This window comes from Panthera tigris, chromosome A1 (genome assembly GCF_018350195.1).
Source record: "Panthera tigris isolate Pti1 chromosome A1, P.tigris_Pti1_mat1.1, whole genome shotgun sequence".
NCBI lineage: Eukaryota > Metazoa > Chordata > Mammalia > Carnivora > Felidae > Panthera > Panthera tigris.
Window position 1 is genome coordinate 115,888,375 of NC_056660.1, and position 24,455 is coordinate 115,912,829.

A 24,455-nucleotide genomic window follows, 5' to 3' on the forward strand; every position below is an offset into this window, starting at 1 on the left:
AGAAGTGGGTCTCACCTGGTGGGGCTTGAGTTCATCCATGTGGGACTTGAACTCACTAACGGTGAGATCATGACCTGAGTCAAAGTGAGATGTATAATGACTGAACCACACAGGTGCCTGGCTCTTCTAAATGTTTTTTTAAAAAGGCTCCTAACATTACAGCCTGAGTACCTATTGATTGAGAGAAATATATACCAAAAGTATAATTTAAACTTAGATAGTTATGTATTTTACTCATTTCAGCAGCATCTACATAATGTTGAAAACATCTTTATTTAGACTTATTTAAACATTCAACAAATACTTATTGAACATCAGCAATGTCTTGTCAGATAAAATTTCTAACATCATGGAGTTTGTACTGAAAGACAGAAATAACAAACAAAAAATAACATCTGGGATAATGACAAGTACACTGAAGAAAATCAGTAATATGATAGGGACTGGGAGAAGTTTACTAGAGATGGATGCTCAAGGGAGGCCTCTCTGAGTAGGTGATCTTTAAGCTGGCACCTGCATGACAAGGAACCAACTAAATTATCATCTGCCTGCAGCCAAGACATGGTAAACAGAGACATGAATTTAAGTGTCCTACAGTCCCCAGATTGGGAACCACTGTCATAAGGGGAAGACTATGAGGTGAGCTCTGGCTTCAGATGTAGCCCTTAGCTTGCTCAGTCCAGGCCATGTGAGCCTGAAACATTCCTTTCCTGGCTCTAACCCACAGTCTTCAGTTTTCTGTCAGTAAAATCGGGCCACAGTCCTGATTCTAGGGTGCTATAAGGGTTAATTGATGCCTATAACATTTTTAAGATGTTTAGATGAAAAACTCAGGGCTGTATGGAGGGTTATTAGAGCCTCCCTAGCCCCAGGGAAAATCTCTCCATATCAGTAACATAGGTCCTCTCTTCTCTAGTCTGTAGCTGTGGGACAATGACTTTCACACTTCTGTGGGTATTAGGTTGTTATAATGTGAATTCCTTGGGCTCTTGGCCTGAGGTTCTGATTTTCCCTGAGGTTCTGTGTCCTTCTGTCCCCTTGTCCAGGACCTCATGTTTCCCAACACTCTAGATTTGTCTTTGCAAATGGACCAGAGTATGTACTTGTCCATATATACTGTGGTCAGAGACATCTTAGGTCATTTTTCCTAAGAGCAATCAAGAGGAGACATTGGGGAAGGCAGGAATGTGTCTGTATCTACTTCTCAAATGTAGACCGATATTAGGAGGAGGATTAGGAGAAAACTTTGAATAAGGGAGGAACTGCCGACTGGTCGAAAATGAGAAAAGGTGAGTACAAGGAAAATAATCCTGGTGTGAGGCCAGTTCACTGCTTCTTACCTCTTTTCCTGGTGCTGAATTCCACTATAGGAGCTGTCCAGGAGTTGACAACAAATTCCTTCAACAAATACATATATATTAAATGTCTATTATATGCCAGGCAATGTAGTCTATTGTATTACTAGGTGTAGGAATTCAGTGTGAAATAAGATCTCTGCTTTCCTGGACCTTCCATTCTAGTAGGGGGAGGCAGCAAATAAATAAATACAATGATATATATGTAAGACTATTTCAGACAGTGGTAAGTACAATAATACAAGATAACATAATAAAGAGGGAGAGTTTGGCGAGTGACTGTCTTAGATTGGGGGTTAGTAAGGGCCTCTCTGAGAAGATAACATTTGAGCAGAGACCTGAATGACGAGAAGTCAGCCTTGGGAATAGGGGAGAGGGAGTGGAGGGAAAGAAAGCATTTTTTGGCCAAGGTAATGTCAGTGTAAAGGCCCTCAGGCAGGAAGAGCTTCAGAATGTTTGAGAAGGCCCACAGAGCTAGAGTGGAGGAGTGAGGGAGAGAACAGGGGAAGGTGAGGTTGGAAAAGATGAGGGTCAGTGTGGTAGGCTACATAATGAATACTTTGAAAGAGGCAATATAGATGAGGCCTTGTCCCTTTGGGTAAGAATAGTAGAGGCCAACCTAGAACAGCCAAAACAATCTTGAAAAGGAAGAACCAAGTTATAGGACTCACAACCTCTGATTTTCAAAATTACTTCAAAGCTCCTATAATCAAGACAGTGTGGTACTTGCATAAGGAAATACATACAGGATTGACAGTCTAGGAACACATACTCACACTTATGGTCAATCGATTTTTGATGAGAATGCCAAGACAACTCAATGGTGAAAAAAATAGTCTTTTCAACAAATGGTTCTGGGAAAACTGGATATCTCCATGCAAAAGAAAGAAGTTGGACGCCTGCCTCATACCATATGCAATAACTAACCCAAAATGCATCAAAAACTTAAATATAAGAGCTAAAACCATCTCTTCTTAGAAGAAAATAAGCCTTAATCCTCATGACCTTGGACTTGGCAATGGTTTCTTAGAATGATACCAAAGCACAAGGAACAAAATAAAAAAATAAATTAGACCTCATAAAAATTTTAAAACTTCTATCCTCCAAATGGCACTATCTAGAAAGTGAAAACAACCAGCAGAATGGGAGAAAATACATGTAATTATACATCTGATAAGGGACTTGTATCTAGAATATATTAAGAACTCTTACAACTCAATAACAAGAAGACAAATAACTCAATTTAAAAATAGGCAAGGGAAGGGGCACCTGGGGAGGCTAGGTGGTTGAGTGTCGGACTCTTGATTTCGGCTCAGGTCATGATCCCAGGGTCATGGGATTGAGCCCTGTGTAAGGTTCCATACTGAGCATGGAGCCTGCTTAGGATTCTCTTTCTCTCCTTCACTGGCGCATGCTCTCTCTCAAAAAAAAAAAAAAAAAAAAAAAAAAAACCCAAAACAAAATAAAACAAAAACAAAGGAAGGGGCATCTGGCTGGCTTAATCAGTGGATCATGCGACTTTTGATCTTAGGGTGGTGAGTTTGAGCCCCACATTAGGTGAAGCACTTACTAAAAAAAAAAAAAAAATAGACAAGGCCTCCAAATAAACATTTATCTAAAGAATATATAATAATGGGAGGACCTGGCTGGCTTAGTCAGAAGAGTGGGATCATTTGACTTTGTGGTCATGAGTTTGACCCCATGTTGGGTATAGAGATTACTTAGAAACAAACAAACAAACAAACAAACAAACAAACAAACTAGGGGTGCCTGGGTGACTCAGTCAGTTGAGTGTCTGACTTTGCCTCAGGTAATGATCTCATAGTTCCTGAGTTCAAGCCCCACATTGGCTGGCGGCTGTCAGCACAGATCCTGCTTCAGATCCTCTGTCCCCATGTCTCTCTGCCCCTCCTCTGCTTGCGTTCTCTCTCAAAAATGAATAAACATATATAAAAATAAATAAGTAAACTGAAAAAATAAAGAAGATATACAAATGGACAATAAGCACATGAAAAGATGCTCAACATCATTAGCCATTAGGAAAATGTAAATCAAAATCACAATGAGATACTGTTCACACACATTAGGATGGTTATAAATAACAAGTATTGGTGAGGATGCAGAGAAGTTGGAACCCTCACACATCACTGGTGGGAATGTAAAATGATGCAGCAGCCCTGAAAATAGTTTGTGTCCTTCTAAAAGTTAAATATAGAATCATCATATGATCTAGCAATCCCACTCCTAGATATATACCCAAAAGATTTAAAAGCAGGGACGCAAACAGATACTTTGTACCAATGTTCATAGCAGCATTATTCACAATAGTCAAAAGGTGAAAACAACTCTGATGACTCAACAACGCAAAGTGATGAATAAACAAAATGTGTTATATCCATACAGTGGAATATAATTCAGCAATAAAATGTAATGAAACACTGATACACGCTACAACATTGATGAACTTTGAAAACATCATTCTAAGTGAAAGAAACTAGTCACAAAGGACTACATGTTGTATGATTCCATTTATGTTAACTATCCAGAATAGGCAAATCTATAAAGATAGAAATTAGACTATTGGTTGCCAAAGGTTTGGCACCTGGGAGGGAAGGGGTGGGGAGGTTAAAGGTAATGGCTAAGGAGTATAGGACTTATTTTTAGGGCTGATGAAAATGTTCCAGAATAGATGTGATGGTTGTACAACTCTGTGAATACAATAAGAGCCACAAAATTATGTGGTCTGTAAATTATATTTCAATAAATCTATTTAAAAAAATAAAAAGAAGGGTGCCTGGGTGCCTCAATTGGTTAAGCATCTGACTTTGGCTGAGGTCATGATCTCGTGGTTCATGAGTCTGAGCCCTACGTAGGGCTCTGTGCTGACAGCTCAGAGCCTGGAGCCTGCTTTGAATTTTGTGTCTCCCTCACCCTCTACCCCTCCCCTGCTCATGCTCTGTGTCTCTCTCAAAAATAAATAAACATTAAAAATAAAAAAAATAATAAAAAGAATGGTAGGGGCCAGAGCCTGGTATCTAATTAGCAGGGTCACAACAGGGAGGCTGAAAACCTCTAGGGCCTCCAAGACCAAAGGAATTACCAAGGCTGGGCAAGAACTGGGGGAATTCTCCAATACCGACTCCAGGAACCTAACAGTTAAGCGAACCCAAGGGAAGAACCACAGTCTTGGGAGACTTCTTCAGGTTGTTTTTAGAGACCTGTGTTTGTTCATCTCCTGCGAATATATCCGTGTCCAAAGGGGAAAATGTATAATGATGCAAACTAGAGCTGTGCTCTCTTTCTAGATCCTCTGCTCTTCTCAATGATAATATATTAATGCCAGAGTCCTTAGCTCCAGCCTGACCTATCTTCTCTTTATTAATAACCACAGGATCATAGAGCTGGAAAATCATCTCCTCTTAAAGATGCAGAACTGAGGGTTCAGAGGAGAGTTACCTGCTTGATCACACAGCCAGTAAACAGCATAGAGGGGACTCAAATTACGGTGAAACACCTTACCCCTAAATTCCCCATCCTAGTGACTAAATCCCTAATGAATCAGTAATAGCCTAAGGAAGGACAGCTGTCAGGCCAAGGGGAAGGGATGGATGGTAGGAGAGCAAGGGAGAGGTGCGGGTGGATGTGGAGGTGGAAAGTGACATACGTGGCAAAGTAGTTGTTATTATGCTGCTTTACATTTTTTTCTCTTTAAGTTTGACTTCTTTCCATATTTGTCTATTCTTTTAAAAAAAAATTTTTAACGTTTATTTATTTATTTTTTTTTTTTAATTTTTTTTTCAACGTTTTTTATTTATTTTTGAGACAGAGAGAGACAGAGCATGAATGGGGGAGGGGAAGAGAGAGAGGGAGACACAGAATCGGAAGCAGGCTCCAAGCTCTGAGCTGTCAGCCCAGAGCCCGAGGCGAGGCTCGAACTCACAGACAGTGAGATCGTGACCTGAGCTGAAGTCGGACGCTTAACCGACTGAGCCACCCACGCGCCCCGTCCATATTTGTCTATTCTAATTAACCATATGGGGCTGTGGCCTGGAAGAATTGTTGGTTCTTAAAACTCATTGAAGGGCTTAGGTCATTTTAAGAAATGGGCCAGCACAGGAGGAAGGAAATACAAGTATCACTGTTCTAGGAGATGTCCCTGGCTCTTCCCAGTTCCTGCTATTGAGCCCAAGTGGACCAGTTGTGGCCCCTTACAGCTTGTCCCTACCATTTAACTTCAGGTTTTCTAAATAAACTCCTCATGGCTGGGAAGGTCCCTGTCGTCTGCCCTATCTAGTCTCTCTCTTCACCCTATGCAGACAAAGTTTTATCTGGAGACTTAGAAAGAGAGAGAAGCAGGGAAAGGAGTATCTTTTCCCTTTCATAGATTCACATCAGAGATGCCCAGAGCACATTCAGAGCTCTTGCTCCCAAGCTTTGACTGCTGAGTTAAAGACAAGAGTTGGCTGAGTAAGGAAAGACTGAAAACCCAGCAGAGACTTCATAGATCATCTCCTCCATCCTTCTGCCTCCACTGCAAGTGCTATATAGTACTGCAGCAGTCCTGAAACTTTCTGATTTCATAACCCCTGTACACTCTTAAAAATTATTAAAGACCTACAGTTCTTTTATTTATTATTAAAGACCCAAAGAGCTCTTGTTTCTTTATTTTTTTAATTTTTATAATATTGATTGTACTTTTTTTTTTTTTTAAGAGAAAGAGAGAGTGTGTGAGCAGGGGAGGGGGCAGAGAGAGAGGGAGAAAGAGAATCTTAAGCAGGCTCCACATTCAGCGTGGAGCCTGACCCGGGTCTCGATCCCATGACCCTGGGATCATGACCTGAGCTGAAATCAAGAATTGGATGCTCAACCGACGGAGCCCTTGTTTATAGAGCATCCTGAGCTCTTGTTTATATATGTGGGTTTTATCTATTAGTGTTTAGTGTATTGGAAATTAAAACAGGAATTTACAAAACTCTATAAGTTTAATTCATAAATGTGAACATAAGTAACATATTTTTATGAAAAAAATCTATTTTTTGAAGAAAAATTTAGTAAGAGTTAATTTTTAATGTGTGACTTAATAAAAGACGGATGGTTTGTCCATCCTATCAACTTCAAAATTCAGTCAACTGCAATTAGTATTTTGGTTGAAGAATATGAAGAAAATCTGGACTCACATGGATATGTAGTTGGAAAGGGAGGAATATTTTAATTTTTTTTCAGATAATTGCAGTTATTATCTTTAATACCACACGAAAATGCAACAACTGTTAGTTTTCTAAAGGTTGAAATCATAACTATAAAATTTTCATACTCTGTTACATTAAAATCCACTAGCCTAGCTTTGAATGTTGTTTTATTCATTCACGGTTTTATAACATCATGTATTGGTCATTTGGGAAATACAGTTCACTGAGTTATGCAGCTCTTGCAAATACTGACACATTTTATTATATAATGTCAAAATAATATCAGAAAATACATTTTGCAATATCATCTCCTATCTCACCAAAAAAGTCTTTAAGTTTTGGGAAACTGTCAACCAATAACAGTGGATGCAACTTTCCAAAATCCGCATTTATGCCCCAAAACTTGAATTTTATATTTGGAAACAATATACTGTCAGCTGTTTTCCTTCAAATGGCAGGCTCCAGAAAATGTCTGCCAAATACACCAGTCTGAATTACCAAAATTTATGTCAGTCATACTTTAAAGTAAAAATGATGTTCCATGAAAAAATGGTTAGTTCAGCTTACAACAAAAATAGTTGCATGAGTGTTTTCCCTGGAGACAACCAATGTTCAGCAGAAGTGCTCTATGTATACTTCTCATTTCCTCAAATAGAATATTAAAATACATGTAATGAAAAGCTGAGATTTAATTAATAAAATTAATTTTTACTTCTTCATTAAGGACTTTTTAAAAATGTTTAAATATTTATTTTGAGAGAGAGAGAGCGCATGTGCAAGCAGGGGAGAGGCAGCAAGAGAGAATCCCAAGCAGGCTCCTCACTCAGCACAGAGCCCAATGCCAGGCTCAATCTCACAAACCATGAGATCATGACCTGAGCTGAAATCAGGAGTCAGATGCTCAACTGACTGAGCCACCTAGGTTCCCTTGCATGTCTCTTACTTTAAATTTTTTTAAATGTTTATTTATTTTTGAGAGAGATAGAGAAACAGAACGCGAACAGGGGAAGGGCAGAGAGAGAGGGAGACACAGAATCTGAAGCAGGCTCCAGGCTCTGAGCTGTCAGCACAGAGCCCGAGGCGGGGCTCGAACCCACGAACAGCGAGATCATGACCTGAGCCGAAGTTGGACGTGCTTAACTGACTGAACCACCCAGGTGTCCCTGCACGTCTCTCACTTTAAATCAAAAGCTAGAAACAATTAAGCTTAGTGAGGAAGGCATGTTGAAAATCAAGATGGGCAAAGTAAATTGAAAACCTTCTGTAAAGGATTCACATTCTAGATGCCATTAAGAACATTCAGGATTCAAGGGCACTTGGATGGCTCAGTCAAGGGTCCAACTCTTCATTTCAGCTCAGGTTATGATCTCACAGTTTGTGAGATTGAGCCTTGGGTCAGACTCTGTGCTGACAGCCTGCTTGGGATTCTCTCTCTCCTCTCTCTCTGCCCAGCCCCCATGTGCATCAGTGCTCTTTTTCTCTCTCAAAATAAATAAATAAACTTAAAAAAAAAAAAAGAACATTCGGGATTCAAACCACCAACATTAACAGGAATTTGGAAGAAGTTGATTCTAACCCTCATAGACGACCTTGAGGGATTCCAGACTTCAATGGAGGATGTAACCGCAGATGTGATGGCAATAGCAAGAAAAATAGAGTTAGAAGTGAAGCCTGAAAATATGACTGAACTGCCACAATTTCATGATAAAACCTTAATGGATGAGAACTTGCTTCCTCTGGATGAACAAAGAAAATAATTTCTTAAAATGCAATCTACTCCCAGTGAAGATGCTGTGAAGATTGTTGAAATGACAATAAAGGATTCAGAATATTACATAAACTTAGTTGATAAAGCAGCAGCAGGGCTTGAAAGCATTGACTCCAATTTTTTTTTAAGATTTAATTTTTGGGGCACCTGGGTGGCTCAGTTGGTTGGGTCAACATCAGATCCGACTCGATTTCAGCTCAAGTCATGATCTTGCAGATCATGGGATCAAGTCCCTCACTGGGCTCGGTGCTGACAGCGTGGAGCCTGCTTGGGATTCTCTTTCCTCTCTCTCTGCCTCTCTCCCTGGCTCAGGTGCTCTCTCATAATAAATAAATAAGCATTTTAAAAAGATTTTATTTTATTTTATTTTATTTTATTTTATTTTATTTTATTTTATTTTATTTTATTTTAAAACATTTCTATGTTTGTTTTTGAGAGCGAGAGAGACAGAGAGAGACAGCGCATCAGTGGGGAAGGGGCAGAGGGAGAGGGAGACAGAATCCGAAGCAGGCTCCAGGATCCGAGCTGTCAGCACAGACCCTGACATGGGGCTTGAACCCATGAACCACGAGATTATGACCTGAGCCGAAGTCAAATGGTTAACTGAGCCACCCAGGTGCCCCCCAAAAAGATTTTAATTTTTAGTAATCTCCGCACCCAGCATGGGGCTCGAACTCTCAACCTTGAGATCCAGAGTCGCATGCTCTATCAACTGAGCCAGGCAGACACCCAGGACTAACTCCAATTTTGAAAAAAGCTCTACTGTGAGTAAAATGCTGTCAAGCAACATCGCATGCTACAGAAAAATCGTTCACAGAAAGGAAAGTCCTTTGATGAGAAAAACTTCATTGTTGTCTTGTTTTAAGAAATGGCCACAACCGCCTGAACCTTCAGCAACCACCATGTTGATCAGTTAGGAGCCATCAGCATCAAGGCAAGACCCTCTACCAGGAAAAAAAAAAAGATGACCTGCTAAAAGCTCAGATGATGGTTAGCATTTTATAGCTGTTCCTCTACTTATTTAACCACTTATTGATGGACAAATGTAAGGTTTCTGTGAACATCTTCACACACATATTTCTGAGCTCATGTGTGAGTGTCTCCAATTCTCCCAGAATTGGAAGTGGATTTTGCTAGATTAAAGGGTATGTGCATTTAAAAATTTGAAGGCAACTCCAAACTGATTTCCTAAAGATGTTATCAATTTACAATCCTGCTAATGGCATATGAGAGGACAACAGGGAACTTGTGAGAATAATTGTTGGGCATGAGATGATCAGGGTCTGCAAAGTGGTCTCACCAGTGCTCTTGAGGGTTTTAAAATATTTGAGTCCTGGGGCGCCTGGGTGGCTCAGTCAGTTAAGATCTGACTCTTTTTTTTTTTTTAATTTTGTTTTTTATTTTTTAAAATTTACATCCAAATTAGTTAGCATATAGTGCAACAATGATTTCAGGAGTAGATTCCTTAGTGCCCCTTGCCCATTTAGTCCATCCCCCCTCCCAAAACCCCTTCAGTAACCCTCAGTTTGTTCTCCATGTTTATGAGTCTCTTCTGTTTTGTCCCCCTTCTTATTTTTATATGGTTTTTGTTTCCCTTCCCTATGTTCATCTGTTTTGTCTCTTAAAGTCCTCATATGAGTGAAGTCATATGATTTTTGTCTTTCTCTAATTTCACTTAGTATAATACCCTCCAGTTCTATCCATGTAGTTGCAAATGGCAAGATTTCATTCTTTTTGATTGCTGAGTAATACTCCATTATATAGATATACCACATCTTCTTTATCCATTCATCCATTGATGGACATTTGGGCTCTTTCCATACTTTGGCTATTGTTGATAGTGCTGCTATAAACATGGGGGTGCATGTGTCCCTTTGAAATAGCACACCTGTATCCCTTGGATAAATGCCTAGTAGTGCAATTGCTGGGTCGTGGGGTAGTTCTATTTTAGTTTTTTGAGGAACCTCCATACTGTTTTCCAGAGTGGCTGCACCAGCTTGCATTCCCAAGCGTCTGACTCTTGATTTCAGTTCAGGTCATGATCTCAAAGTTCATGGGTTTGAGCCCTGTGTCCAGCTACCTGCTGACAGTGTGGAGCCTGCTTGAGATTCTCTCTCTCTCTCTCTCTCTCTCTCTCTCTCTCTGCTCCTCCCCTGATCATGTGTTCTCTCTCTCTCCCAAAATAAACTAAAAAAAATTAAAAAATATATTTCACAGTCCTTCAGTTATTCTCTAGGAATTCTAATATCCTTATGAAATCCCTAGTACACAGAACAGTATTGCTGCTTCCTTTGGACACTATTATGGCTCAATCTTGGTTAAAAATCCTTCCACCTTAAGGGCAGAGGCACTAGGACAGTTTAGGGCTTTAACCAAATCCTAGAGGCCATTGACAGGCTTGCCCATTTCTCAGACATTTGCCCTACATAACTCTTGTAAGGGTGAAGCAATCCTATTCAAATGACAAACATTTTTCATCTACTAAATCTAAGCTGGAACAGTCCAACCCTGGCTGTTTTTTTCTCTTTTGTCACCAGTGGTGCCAATGCCAGAGTTAAAGAGGTCCTTCTAGGCGAAAAGTTTCAGGGTAGAGTCTTGACCACAATTTTTCTTACAGCTTCTGTGAGCTTGTACTAGGCTCATGTTTCAGCTAGACTGTCTATAGTCCTCTTGGGGCCACAGCAAACACCATGCCACTTCCTTGGGGAAGAACATCTGGGAGGTGGCACTGTTACCTGCCCTGCAGGTGAACGCCATGCTGCGTCTCTTGCTTTATAGGCCTGCCTTGATGAGCAAGGGGTGTGGTTAACGAAGATGAGTTCAAACACTCCAAAAGAGTCTCTAAGATCAGTCTTCAGAGTGACTCAGTTCTCACTTATAAGCCAAAATTGCTCTCCGAGTAGGAACCCCAGGCTTGCTCTCTTCTCACTTTGGTAAGCAATGCAATGATGTACTTCTGATTCTGACAGGAAACATCAGAAGGTGATGGATGGAAACATCCCCTTAGAGATTTTTCCAGGAGGTATTGACTCTAATACACAGTTCTCCAGTTTCTTCTTTATTAAACAGGTAGTATGAAGCCTAGAGGACTCCTCAAGGGCCCTTCTGATTCAAAAGTACTGACTCACTATGAGGCAGACCACCATGACCTGGAAGATAAGCTGAGTCTTGATGTGGGGGTTTCTAAATAACTATTATCTTATCAGGAAAGTGCTCAGACAATGAGATTCTAAATTTTCACCAGTCCTGGAACCTTCTAGAGTCTGTGGCAGAATGCCACGGTACCTGCCAAGGAGAGCTTCTAGAGAAGGTAGGTGTGGCTGCCCAAGTTGCAGTGTAGAAGAGGACATATGAAACAAGGTGTTTGGAGTAGTCAGCCTCGGGTTTCCCATATGTGTGGAATTGCAGAGGTAGGGGCTTCACTGTAATGCACTTGGTAAGCTTCTGGGTTTCTTCAAAGGATCTGTGATTGCAGGTTGTTAGTAGCCTGTTCTTGTCAAATGAGCTTGTGCAACTGCGGATCAAGGTATCTGGGATGAGGGCCTACACACTTGCTGATACTTATTCATCAGTGTGATTCTTGGGCTTCCCTTTTAATTACTCCCGAGGGGTGGAGGAAAACACACAGAATTGCTGCTAGTACTCAGATTTTAAGTATGCATCTTTCTGTGGAGGCAGTACCCAAAATATATTCACCAAGGATTCACCTGGTGGAAAAGTGACTTAATCTTCATTGCTAACATGACCTTTCTGCAGAGTGATGTTTTTTTAATGAAAACCAAAGCTACAACTCAACATCTTTTAAAAATTAGTTCCCAGTTCCTTATTGTCAATAAGTATCCCAATTTGATGAATCCTCTGATTTTACACCTATATTGAATTTTTCTTACAACCTTTATTTTTTTTCTGATCACCAGAGTAATACATTACTTATAGAAAAATTGGAAACATAAATAAATAAAAATAACCCACTATTCCACCATCCACAGATAATCTGTCTGATATTTGTTTTTTTTTTTAACTTTAATTTTTTAAATTTAATCTCTATACCCAACATGGGGCTCAAACTCATGACTCTGAGATCAAGGGTCACATACTGTTCCAACTAAGCCAGTCAGGTGCCCCTGATATTTGTCATTTTGAGGTATGTCATTTTCTATTCACTGTAGTGTATTGAGAATATATATACATCTTGTCTTATAACCTTATTTTTTATTTAACATAATATGAACTTCATTTTTTTTGAAGTTTATTTATTTTTGAGAGAGCATGAGTCAGGGAGGGGCATTGAAAGAGGGGTACAGAGGATCTGAATCAGGCTCTGCACTGACAGCAGAAAGCCAGATGCGGGACTCAAACCCAGTAACCTGAGATCATGACCTAAGCCAAAGTCTGACACTCAACTGACTGAGCCACCCAGGCACCCCTGTGAACTTCATTTTTTTCTATACAATAATTTTGTTCCTATGTCTGATTAAACCTTTTTTTTTTTTTTTTAAGATTTTGATTTTTGGGGGCACCTGGGTGGTTCAGTCAGTTAAGCATCTGACTCTTGATCTCAGAGCAGGTCTTGATCTCAGTGTCGTGAGTGTAAGCCCCACACTGGACTCCACAACGGGTGAGATGCCTACTAAAAAAAAAAAAGATCGGGGCGCCTGGGTGGTTCAGTCAGTTAAGCGTCCCACTTCGGCTCAGGTCATGATCTCACAATTTGTGATTTCGAGCCCCATATTGGGCTCTCTGTTGTCAGTATGGAGCCAGCTTTGTATCCTTTGTCCCCTTCTCTGCTCTTCCCCTGCTCGCATGTGTGTGCATTCTCTCTCAAAAATAAATAAGCATTTAAAAAAAATTTTTTTTTAGATTTATTTATTTTGGAGACAGAAACAGAGCACTAGCTGGGGAGGGGCAGAGAGAGAGGGAGAGGGAGACACAGAATTGGAAGCAGGCTCCAGGCTCCGAGCCGTCAGCACAGAGCCCGACGTGGGGCTGAACCCAGCAACCGTGAGATCATGACCTGAGCCGAAGAAGATGCCCAACCGACTGAGCCACCCAGGTGCCCCAATAAGCATTTTTTAAAAAGATTCAAAAAAAGATTTTATTTTCAAGTGATCTCTACATCCAACATGGGGCTTGATCTCACAACCCCAAGATCAAGAGTCATACCATCTATTGACTGAGCCACACAAGTGACCCAACTCATAAACATAAATTCCTAGACTCATAAACAAAAATTCCTAGAAGTCCAAAGGAATAAGCATGTTAAAAATGCTCACAAGAGGGGCCCCTGGGTGGCTCAGTCGGTTAAGCGGCTGACTTCGACTCAGGTCATGATCTTGCAGTTCGTGAGTTCAAGACCCATGTCGGGCTCTGTGCCAACAGCTCAGAGCCTAGAGCCTGCTTCGGATTCTGTGTCTCCCTCTCTCTCTGTACCAACCCCCACTCTCTCTCTCTCTCTCTCTCTCTCTCTCTCTCTCAAAAATAACCATTTTAAAAAATTGAAAAAGGGGCGCCTGGGTGGCTCAGTTGGTTAAGCGTCCAACTTCGGCTAAGGTCATGATCTCACGGTTCAGGGGTTTGAGTCCCATGTTGGGCTCTGTGCTGGCAGCTCAGAGCCTGGAGCCTGCTTCGGATTCTGTGTCTCCCTCTCTCTCTGCCCCTCCCCTGCTCATGCTCTGTCTCTCTCTCTCAAAAATAAATAAACATTAAAAAAAATTATAAAAAAATTTTTTAAATGCTCACAAGAGAGCAGATCTTAAAAGTTCTCAACACAAGAAGAAAAAATTGTAACTATGTGAGGTAATGTATGTTAACTAAATTTATTGTGGTAATCATTTTGCAATATATATGTATATCGAATCATTATATTGTATACCTTAAATTAATACAATGTTATAGATCAATTATATCTCAGCAAAACTGGAAAAAATAAAAATAAAAAAATTAAATTTTAGAATAGTGTTAGATTTATAGAAAAGCTGGAAAGACAGTATAGTTGCCACATAGCCCGTCTCCAATCTCCTCTATACTAATATCTTAGTATCTTATATTAGTATGGTACATGTGTTGCAATTAATAAACCAACATTGATATAATATTAGCTAATTAATACATAGTTACTAAGATCCATAATTTATTCAAGTTTATTTTGGGTTTATCTCATGTCCTTTTCCTGTTCCAGTATTCCATCCAGGATACTACACTACATTTAGTTATCATGTCTCCTTAGGTTCCCCTTGACCATGACAGTTTCTCAGACTTTTGCATGTAGTATCAAGGGTATATACTATCAACAGGAGTTATCACCGATGATGTTAATCTTGACAACCTGCCTGAGGTAGTGTTTGTCAGGTTTCTCCACAATCAAGTCACTTGTCCCTCTCCCATTTCCATATTTTACTCTTTGGAAGGATATCACTATGCACAGCCCAAATGTAAGGAGAGGGAAGCTAATGTTTCACCTCCTCAAGGGTAGAGTTTCTACATCAATTTGGATTTCTTCTGCATGGAAAACTTACCTATTGTCCCATTTATTTATTTATTCATTCAAACATTTATTTACCCATATGGACTCAAGGACATTTATTTTATACTTTGGGCTATAATTCAATATTATTTATTTGCTCAAATTTTTCCAGCTTTGGCCGTTGGGAATTGTTTCAGTTAGCTCCTATTATCTCTTTGAAATACCCTCATTAGTGTGTGTGTGTGTGTGTGTGTGTGTGTGTGTGTGTGTGTATGTGTGCGCTCATGCGTGCGCACATGCATGTTTAGTAATTTCTTACTTTCTGGCACTCTAAGATGTTCCAGGTTCATCATGTATATTTCCTGTCCCAGTCCCAGATTCAGTCCCAGTCCTAGATTTCTCCAAGGAGTCTGGTTCCTCTCATTGGAGAATGTTATTAAAAGCCAAGATGTGGGTGCAAGGTGTGCATGTTGCTACTGGAATATCATTTCTAGGTCCTCTCTGCTGACAGACCAAGAAAAAATATGTGTGTATACTAACTTGTGTATATGCACATACCTATACATATTCCTACATGTATCCACTTGTAATTATATTAAACTAACTAGAAGTTCTGATGTCTCCAACTCTAATCCATTACCACATAGATCATTCTAGCTTCCTCCCCTTGCTTATCTGTAATCACCCACTCCACAGTGAGAAACAGAAACTGCCAGCCATTTACATAATTGTTCAATTCCAATACACATATATGGTTTTAGAAATGTTTGTTAACGCACATCCCCAGGGGAAAATACCTTAATCAACTATTGTACATTGCTTATGTGCTGTTCCTTTTGCCTTTAGAGTGACAACTGCTTTCCAAACTTACATAGGTCAGTTGCTTTTTCTTTCACTCCCTTCACTGAAGTTGTTTCACACATTTGTAATACAATTATATATATTTTTGTCATCATCTGCATTCCATTCTAACATATCCTGACCTACTAAACAAATGAAAACATTTTTTCATACATTAAAGTTCACTCTTGGGGTGCATGGCTGACTCAGTTGGTAGAGCATAAGATTCTTGATCTCAGGGTCATGAGTTCAAGCCCCACATTGGGTATGGAGACTATTTAAAATAAAAGTAAAAAAATTAAAAAGTTTACTCTTTGTACTAAGAAGTCTATGAGTTTTGACAAATGCAGAGTGTCATGTATCCACTATTATAATTCCGTACAAAATACAGTATCATACAGAATGTTACCAATCTGAAAGTCCCTGTTCTTCACCTGTTCAACCCTTCCCCCACTCCAATCCCTGGCAGTCATTGATCTGTTTACCATCTCCACAGTTTTGCCTTTTCCAGAATGTCATATAGATTCATTCAGTATGCAGCCTTTTTAGACTGGCTTCTTTTGCCTAGCAATATGTATTTAAAATTCATCTATGTCTTTGCATAGTTTGATAGTTCATTTGTTTTTATTACTCAACAATCTTCCATTTTATGGTGATAACACAGTTTGTTTATTCATTCACTTATCAAAGGATACCTTGGTTGCTTCCACATCTTGGTGATTGTGAATAAAACTGCTATAAACATTCACATGCAGAATTTTATGTGGATAGGTTTTCCACTCAGTGGGTAAATACCCAGGATTGCAACTATGGATTACACGGCAAGACTACGTTTAGCTTTGTAAGAAACTTCCAAACTTTCTTTGAAAGTGATTGTACCATTTTCATTCTTACTAGCAGTAAGTGAGTTCTTTTAGCTTTGCATCCTCACCAACAACTGGTATTGTCAGTTATTTGGATTTTAGCCATTCTAATAGATGAAAATAAAAACTTAAAGAAAAGATCTTTGGGGCGCCTGGGTGGCTCAGTTGGTTAAGCGTCTGACTTTGGCTCAGGTCATGATCTCATAGTCCGTGAGTTCAAGCCCCACGTCAGGCTCTGTGCTGACAGCTCAGAGCCTGGAGCCTGCTTTGGATTCTGTGTCTCCCTCTCTCTCTGCCCCTCCCCTGCTCATGCTCTGTCTCTCTCTTTCTCAAAAATAAATTTTTAAAAAACATTAAAAAAAATTTTTTTAAAAAAAGGATCTTTTAAAAAAATTTTGTTTAGTGAACTCTGTCCAGAATACACCTGGAACTCACTGATACCAAGAGTTGCATGCTCTACCAACTGAGCCAGGTGTCTGTAAAGAAAGGATCTTGATACCTAATGCCACATTTCTCTTCAGAACGTTTGTATCAATTTTTCTGGAGTAACTTTGTTTTTATACTACTGCTCCCCACATTTATCAGGCACCAAGTCATGCTGATTTTTTACGATTGCTGATAGTACATTTTACTTAACCTGACAGTCACTACCCTGATCCAGGCCTTCATGATCTCACACCTGGACTAAGCACAACAGCAAGACTGCTCATTTCCCAGACTCCAGCATTTCCTCGTTCTGACAAAACCCATGCAATGCAGCCAAAATAAAACAAAATTGTAATCGTCCCTTAACTTTTATCTTGATAACTTTGCTTTTCAAGAACAATGGTATGTGGCCTATTGAACCAAATTTAAAGCACTGAGTCCAGTATTTAAGATTTCTTTAACCGACTTTCTCTTTAATCCCCATTTTGAGTTCTCTGTATGGTGCAAGTTAGTCGTTTTACCATCCTGACATACGATTTGAAGACTTTTACTTCTTTGTGATCATTCCCATCATTTCTTTCCATTTGGGATGCTCTACCTCCTTTATTTCCCTGTCATTATCCTAGCTCAAAATGGTCATAATCAAGCTTTTTCCTAAATAAACTTACTCCATGTTAATTTATCTTTTACTTCCTATCTACTCAACACTATAAAATAGTTTGTTATACTGTCTTGAATGTCTTTCTGTTCTCTATTATTCCATGTGCATTTTATCTACTTAACCATCAGTCAATAAGTATATATGCATCAGCACAGTTGAAAGGAAATACATTAAATCTTCTTTTTCTTTTATGTTTTCTCTAAAGCACTTGGCACAGTGCCCTGCAAATAGCAGGAGTTGAATAAATGTTGGTTGAATGAACAGATGAGAACATTGCACAATGTGATATAGGTTTATTTAATTTAAATATTTAATTTTTTATTACACAAAAAACATGTTAACTATGGAAAAACTTAAAAAAAAAAAAGCCTGTAAAATGCAAACATTCAAAAAAGAAAAAGAATTTATAAATCTTTGTATAATTCCATTACCCAGAGATAATTACTATTAACCTTGGTTTTATATGTAAATGACCATATTTTTTCTATGCATGCATGGTATTTGATTTGAAATGATGACTACATTTTGTAATGAAATGCTTCTTAAGTTATGTACCTTTAAAGTATACCTTTAAAGGTCAAGTGGACAAACTATCTAGGTCTAAGAGCACTATACCAGTCAATTGAAGTAGACTTGTATTTCTGATTCCTGGCTCAGAGATCTTCCCACCAAAACCTAATTCTTCTCCATAACCTTAATGCATATTCTCCTTGACATGCTGTCCTTTATCCAACAATTCAAGGATTAAGGAGTTCTAGCAGAGCCCCAAGGAAGAAGGTGGATATTAATTGTTCCATCATCTCTCCTTTGTTGCGAACCTGAATGATTCCACCACAAGAGGTATTTATATACTCATTAGTTTTAGAAGTTTGAAAAAAAAAAAATCCCTGGCATGAAAGGTGTATAATCAAATGGAGCAACATCATTTACTGCCTTCATTCTTGTTGGGCAGGCAGTAAGGACAGAACTTTTAGGAGGTAAGCAGGCCTTTTTGTGTGAATATATATTATATTGTCACTTTTTAGGAAGGGTAGGCTCAGTAACAGAATAAATTCTAGGCAACTTTCTGAATAATTTGGTAAATTTTCTTAGGCTGTGTGGTGTGTTAGTCCAGCTGCATGCAGGCATAACTCTTTATTTTTTAAAATATGCCTAGTTTTGGGATGCCTGGGTGGCTCAGTCAGTTGAACGTCTGACTCCGGCTCAGGTCATGATCTCACAGTTTGTGGGTTTGGGCCTTGCATCCAGCTCTGTGCTGACAGCTCAGAGCCTGAAGCCTGCTTCGGATTCTGTGTCTCCCTCTCTCTTTGCCCCTCCCCTGATCACGTTCCGTCTCTCTCTCTCTCTCTCTCAAAAATAAACATTAAAATTAAAAAAAATATATGCCCACTTCCTGGATGTCACTAGACATCCCTCTTGCAGCTATATTCAACTATAGCTCAAGTAAGTAGTTGCCTAAAGTCCAATTGCAATTTATTTTTATTTTTATTGATTTTATTTTATTTTTGAGAAAGAGAGAGAGAGAGAGAGAGAGCAAGAGGCCAAGGGAGAGAGAGAATCCCAAGCAGGCTCCATGCTCTTTGCGGGGGCTCAATCCCACGACCTTGGGATCATGGTCTGAGCAGAAATCAAGAGTCAGACTGAGCCCCCCAGGAGCCCTCTAGTTGCAATTTTACAACTTTTCAATTAAATTAATTTGTGCCCACACTTACTGGAGGCCAGACAGATTAGAAAGTTACACATCTGTAGCACTGTTAAGGGGAAAAAAGTAAACAATCTAAATATTCAACATTATCATGTAAACAGAATACTATGAAGTAGTAAACAAAAATGACAGAGCTCTTTATAGACTAACGTGAAATATCTCTGGAATAAATCAGGTGAGAAAAGCAAAATATAGAAGCATGTATAGTAATAAGCTGCCATTTGTGTTTAAAAGGGAAAAAATAAATTGATATATATATGAAATTACTTATATATGTAAACACCTCTGGAAGAATATTTATTTATTTATTTATTTATTTATTTATTTATTTATTTTTATTCCCTTCTGATTTTATTTTATTTTAATATATGAAATTTATTGTCAAATTGGTTTCCATACAACACCCAGTGCTCATCCCAAAAGATGCCCTCTTCAATACCCATCACCTACCCATCACCCTCCCAATCCCCATCAACCCTCAGTTTGTTCTCAGTTTTTAAGAGTCTCTTATGCTTTGGCTCTCTCCCACTCTAACCTCTTTTTTTTTTTTTTTTTTTTTTCCTTCCCCTCCCCCATGGGTTTCTGCTAAGTTTCTCAGGATCCACATAAGAGTGAAAACATATGGTATCTGTCTTTCTCTGTATGGCTTATTTCACTTAGCATCACACTCTCCAGTTCCATCCACATTGCTACAAAGGGCCATATTTCATTCTTTCTCATTGCTACATAGTATTCCATTGTGTTCATAAACCACAATTTCTTTATCCATTCATCAGTTGATGGACATTTAGGCTCTTTCCACAATTTGGCTATTGTTGAGAGTGCTGCTATAAACATTGGGGTGCAAGTGCCCCTATGCATCAGTACTCCTGTATCTCTTGGGTAAATTCCTAGCAGTGCTACTGCTGGGTCATAGGGTAGGTCTATTTTTAATTTTTTGAGGAACCTCTACACTGTTTTCCAGAGTGGCTGCACCAGTTTGCATTCCCACCGACAGTACAAGAGGGTTCCCATTTCTCCATATCCTCTCCAGCATCTATAGTCTCCTGATTTGTTCATTTTGGCCACTCTGACTGGCGTGAGGTGATATCTGAGTGTGGTTTTGATTTGTATTTCTGGAAGCATATTTAAAAGCTAATAAAATGGTTTGCTTATGAGAGAGGATCTTGGTGTTTAATGGGCAAAGTAAAATGACTCCTTTCATTGTATTTTTAAAATTCTTTTTGAGATTTGAACCATGTGAATATATTAACTATTCAGATTTCTTAATGTAAAATTATATGGTCTCAGAAATTAACAATGTAGTTGGAAAAAACAGAAGGTGTTTTAAATGAAATGTTTCCATTTAAAAAGAGAAAGATACTAAATTTGGTGGCAGTCAGGGATAAATCCACTTAAGGTGCTAATTAGCATGTCTATAAGAAAGATATAATGGTTGGATTATTACATCAGTTTATCACACTGATGAAGTTCCTCTGCCTTTGAGGGTACCAAGGGATCAATGTGATATAGTGGGAAGAGCATGGGTTTTGAGATCAGGCAGAAATAAATTCAAACCCTAGCCTTTCCATATATTGGTCTTATAAGCTTGGGTAAGTTACTTAACATTTTTGGAGTTTCAACTTCCTTATCTATAAAATGGGTGAAATCTTGATAAATTTATTATAAAGGTTAAATGACATAACATCCAAGTACAACAAATTTGTTGGTTTACTTCTTTCCTTCTATAGATGGGCTGAACTGAGATGCACTGACATACAGAAATTAAATAAATGTCTTGACAGAATGCAAGTTGCATGTGAAAGAACTATAGCTAAAATAGCTTAAGTCCCTGTATCTATAATTTCATTTGTCAATCTCGTATTTCTTACAAGAAATGAAGACTTTTATTACCTCAGATGTTTTAAAAATCCTTGGAATATACAGTTTCTCCTTTTGCCTTTTCCTCATCTGTCTAAAAGATGGTCAAAAGTTGATAAGAATGCTTTGAAACGCACTACAGCTACAATCTAATAAATACTCCCACTGGATTTTTGGAGGAAAACATTTTATTCCGATGCTCATTTCTAACAAATATGTATACTTAAAATTTTTTAAAAACATTTATTCATTTTTGAGAGACAGAGAGGAGTGTGAGTGGGGGAGGGGCAGAGAGAGAGGGAGACACAGAATCTGAAGCAGGCTCCAGGCTCTGAGCTATCAGCACAGAGCCTGACACGGGGCTTGAACTCATGGCCTGCAAGATCATCACCTGAGCCGAAGTCAGATGCTCAACTGACTGAGGCATCCAGGCGTCCCCAAATATATATGGTTTAAAGAGGAATTTTGCTGTTTATTTATCACTTGAAAAATCAGTGTATTTTTTCATTTAGTAGTAAATATCATCTTAAGAAACAATATATCAAAACCAATGTTACCCACAATTCATATTAAACTTACTGATATTTTACACTGAATACTTTGAGTGTGATTTGATATATTCACCTAATGTATTACTTGATATAGTGATGATTTCTCAATTATTTTTCACTTTTGAAACACCAGACAATGCTGTATATATAGTAATATTAAGTTCATAATTAACACAGTCTCGATAATAGCAGTCACCAAAATCCAGGAGATTCGTATTCCTAAACCCTAAAGTGACTACTCAATTGTTGTCAAACTCCTGACAACAAGTGTCTCAGGTAAAGATCCAGGTGAAACAAAGATTATTGCTTACTCATATTTTCCTGGCTATATACAGGGTTGATTGTTAGGCAGTGAGTAGAGATTGTATGTTTCTCTCTCAAATATATTGGGGAAAATGCATAGATTTCCTTTCTCTCTGTTCTTGAGTTTCATTACATTTCTTCAAAGAATTTAATGAGTTCAGGGAGTTGCATCAGAAATTATTTTTGTATTAATGGTAGGAATGACAAGCAGTTCCTTTGTAATGTTGTACCAGTCAATACCTGTTTTTGCCTAAGGATGTATCCATACCAATTCTGGATAATCCAGCTTTGAAGTGGGTTGGGCAGAGCTGGGTTTCTTTCGCTGGTGTTATTAGTTTGTGTTGTGACCTAGTCACACATACCTTGAAAATTTAAACAGCACCAAGGAAACAGGTTAATTAATTAAGTTCCACAAATTCTAATTAAAGACAGGACACATGGCATTTATATCAAAATAGTTTTGTAGAAAAGCTACAAGAGTTCTTTCCATTTCCTACAACTTATTATCTAGAAAGATCATTCACCTAATATATTCTGCTTATAGAAAACACTCCCCCCCCCTTTTGCATGTGAAATGCCAAAATTAGCAATTACGAAGCCAATGAAATGTTCATAATCTTCAAAATGTTCTTTAAATAAATGTTTGGCAGAATCTATTTTTTTTAAATTGTTATATTCTTTATAGAATTATCAGATTCCAATTTCAAGGGAGGTGAAATATTAAAAATTGCACAATCAAGATACACACAGTCCTTTGTTAGAGCTGTAAGAGAGGAGATGTGCCAGATCTTTTGCTTTGAGCCAACCTAAGTCATATAGACTTTCTCTGGGTCAAGGGGCATTTGCCATACAAACTTCACCAAATGCCTTTCTTCTGGTGATCTTTGATCATAGGATTACTTGAAGCTTGAGTATTTTAAAACCCCTCTTCATTGACAAAGGAGATAGACGGATAGAGATAACAGAAGTAGAGACAGATCCTTAGGGTGGGGTGGGGGTGGGGGGATACCTCTGCCACCCCCACCCAGCCCCCGCCTTAGTTAGCTTGTTTTGCATCACCAAGAACTGACAAGAATTAGTTTAGTTGGCGGGACCCAGGGGCAGGTGGAAGACTCCTGAAGGAAGAGTAACTAAAATGGGGCTTTAAGTTTGGCACTTTGCTAAGCGCCTTCTGTTAGCTAGCTAATGTATTCATAACAACAATGCGATGAGGGACGTACTCATATTAGCCCCATTTCACAGATGAACGAACGAACTGAAAGGCACACAGATTAAACACCAAACGCTCATAGGTCACACAGCAAATAAGTGGCGGCACCAGTACTGGAAACTGCTCCAGAGCATACACTGTTAACCACCGCTTTCAGCCCTATGGTCTGATTCCCCCGAGGTGTTAGCGGCCTTCCCACCGTCCTTCGTGGGACAGTTCCCAGTACTGAGGCATGGCGCTGTCCAGCCCTCAGGCCCGCCGCCTTCCTCCAGCAAGAGAACGCGGCCCCGCGGGGCCATCCCGCCGGTAGGTTGCAGAACCGCCGCGCCCAGCCACGTCCCGGCACGCGGGCGGGCCGAGTCGCCCCGGGACGGCCATCCGAAGCAGCCCCCCTGGTGCCCTCAGCTCCAGGCGCTGGGCTCCTCCACTCGGAAAGGCTGGAGGCGCCAAGCAGGAACCGCCCTGCCCCCTCGCGTGTCCCAGCCCCCTACCCCCTCCCAAAGAGCAGGCGGCAGATAGGTTACACAATCTCACCTGTCCCAGAGGTGGCGACCGCTCTAGTGACTGACGCTCCGCTCCTCCAACCAGAGACTGCGAGGAAGGTGGGGACTAGATGAGACTGATTGCTTCATTCCTCCAATCCCCGTGCAGCAACTCTCCGGCCGCAGTCTCGGCGTCTGGCGGAGAGCGACAGGTGGGAGCTTGGTAACCTCTGTGCCTCTTGCATCCTTAACGTTTAAGCCTCACCAAGCTCAGGGTGAATTCTACTCCAAATCTCACTAATTCTTGCGGGTCGTCACCTCAGCCGTCATTTTAATCAGAAGTGGAAATTCCCCAACCCTTTCCCGTCACCTCAGACGGGGGCGGGATGAATGGTACTATTGCCTGCCAATTGTACCACGCGACGTCCTGTGACAAAGTGATCGACACTTTATGGCGCCAATGAAGCCTCCCCTTGTCAGGGGTCACTATGACTGACCACAAGGCCAACTAATCCACTTTAAGGTCGTGACGCGATGGTTACAGAGGTTGACCAATAGATGTAGAAAAAGACCGGAAGTCGGCGCGTGGGGACTAGGAGGCGGGTGTTCGCAACCGCCTAGGCCTGCGCGGGTCAACGCAGCTTGGGGGCCGCGAGCCAGCAAGCGGCGCGTGACGAAGAGCCTGAGCGACGGGTCACCTTGTCCAATGATCTGCAGCCGCTGGGGAACTGCAGCCAGTGGCGAGTGTGAGGGGCGGGAGGCAGCAGGTTAGGCAGTGA

The 24,455-nt window shown here is 39.8% G+C and overlaps 1 long non-coding RNA gene across 1 annotated transcript; it reads right to left on the reverse strand.

Annotated features, from left to right (window-relative positions):
* Positions 1–361: 361 nt before the first annotated feature.
* LOC102953661 lies at positions 362–24,298 on the reverse strand. The gene is made up of 3 exons (XR_006217354.1): positions 23,729–24,298; positions 1,341–1,398; positions 362–513 (listed from the first exon to the last, which is right to left on the reverse strand). It is a non-coding gene; the product is annotated as an uncharacterized LOC102953661 (long non-coding RNA).
* Between the last annotated feature and the right edge of the window lie 157 nt (positions 24,299–24,455).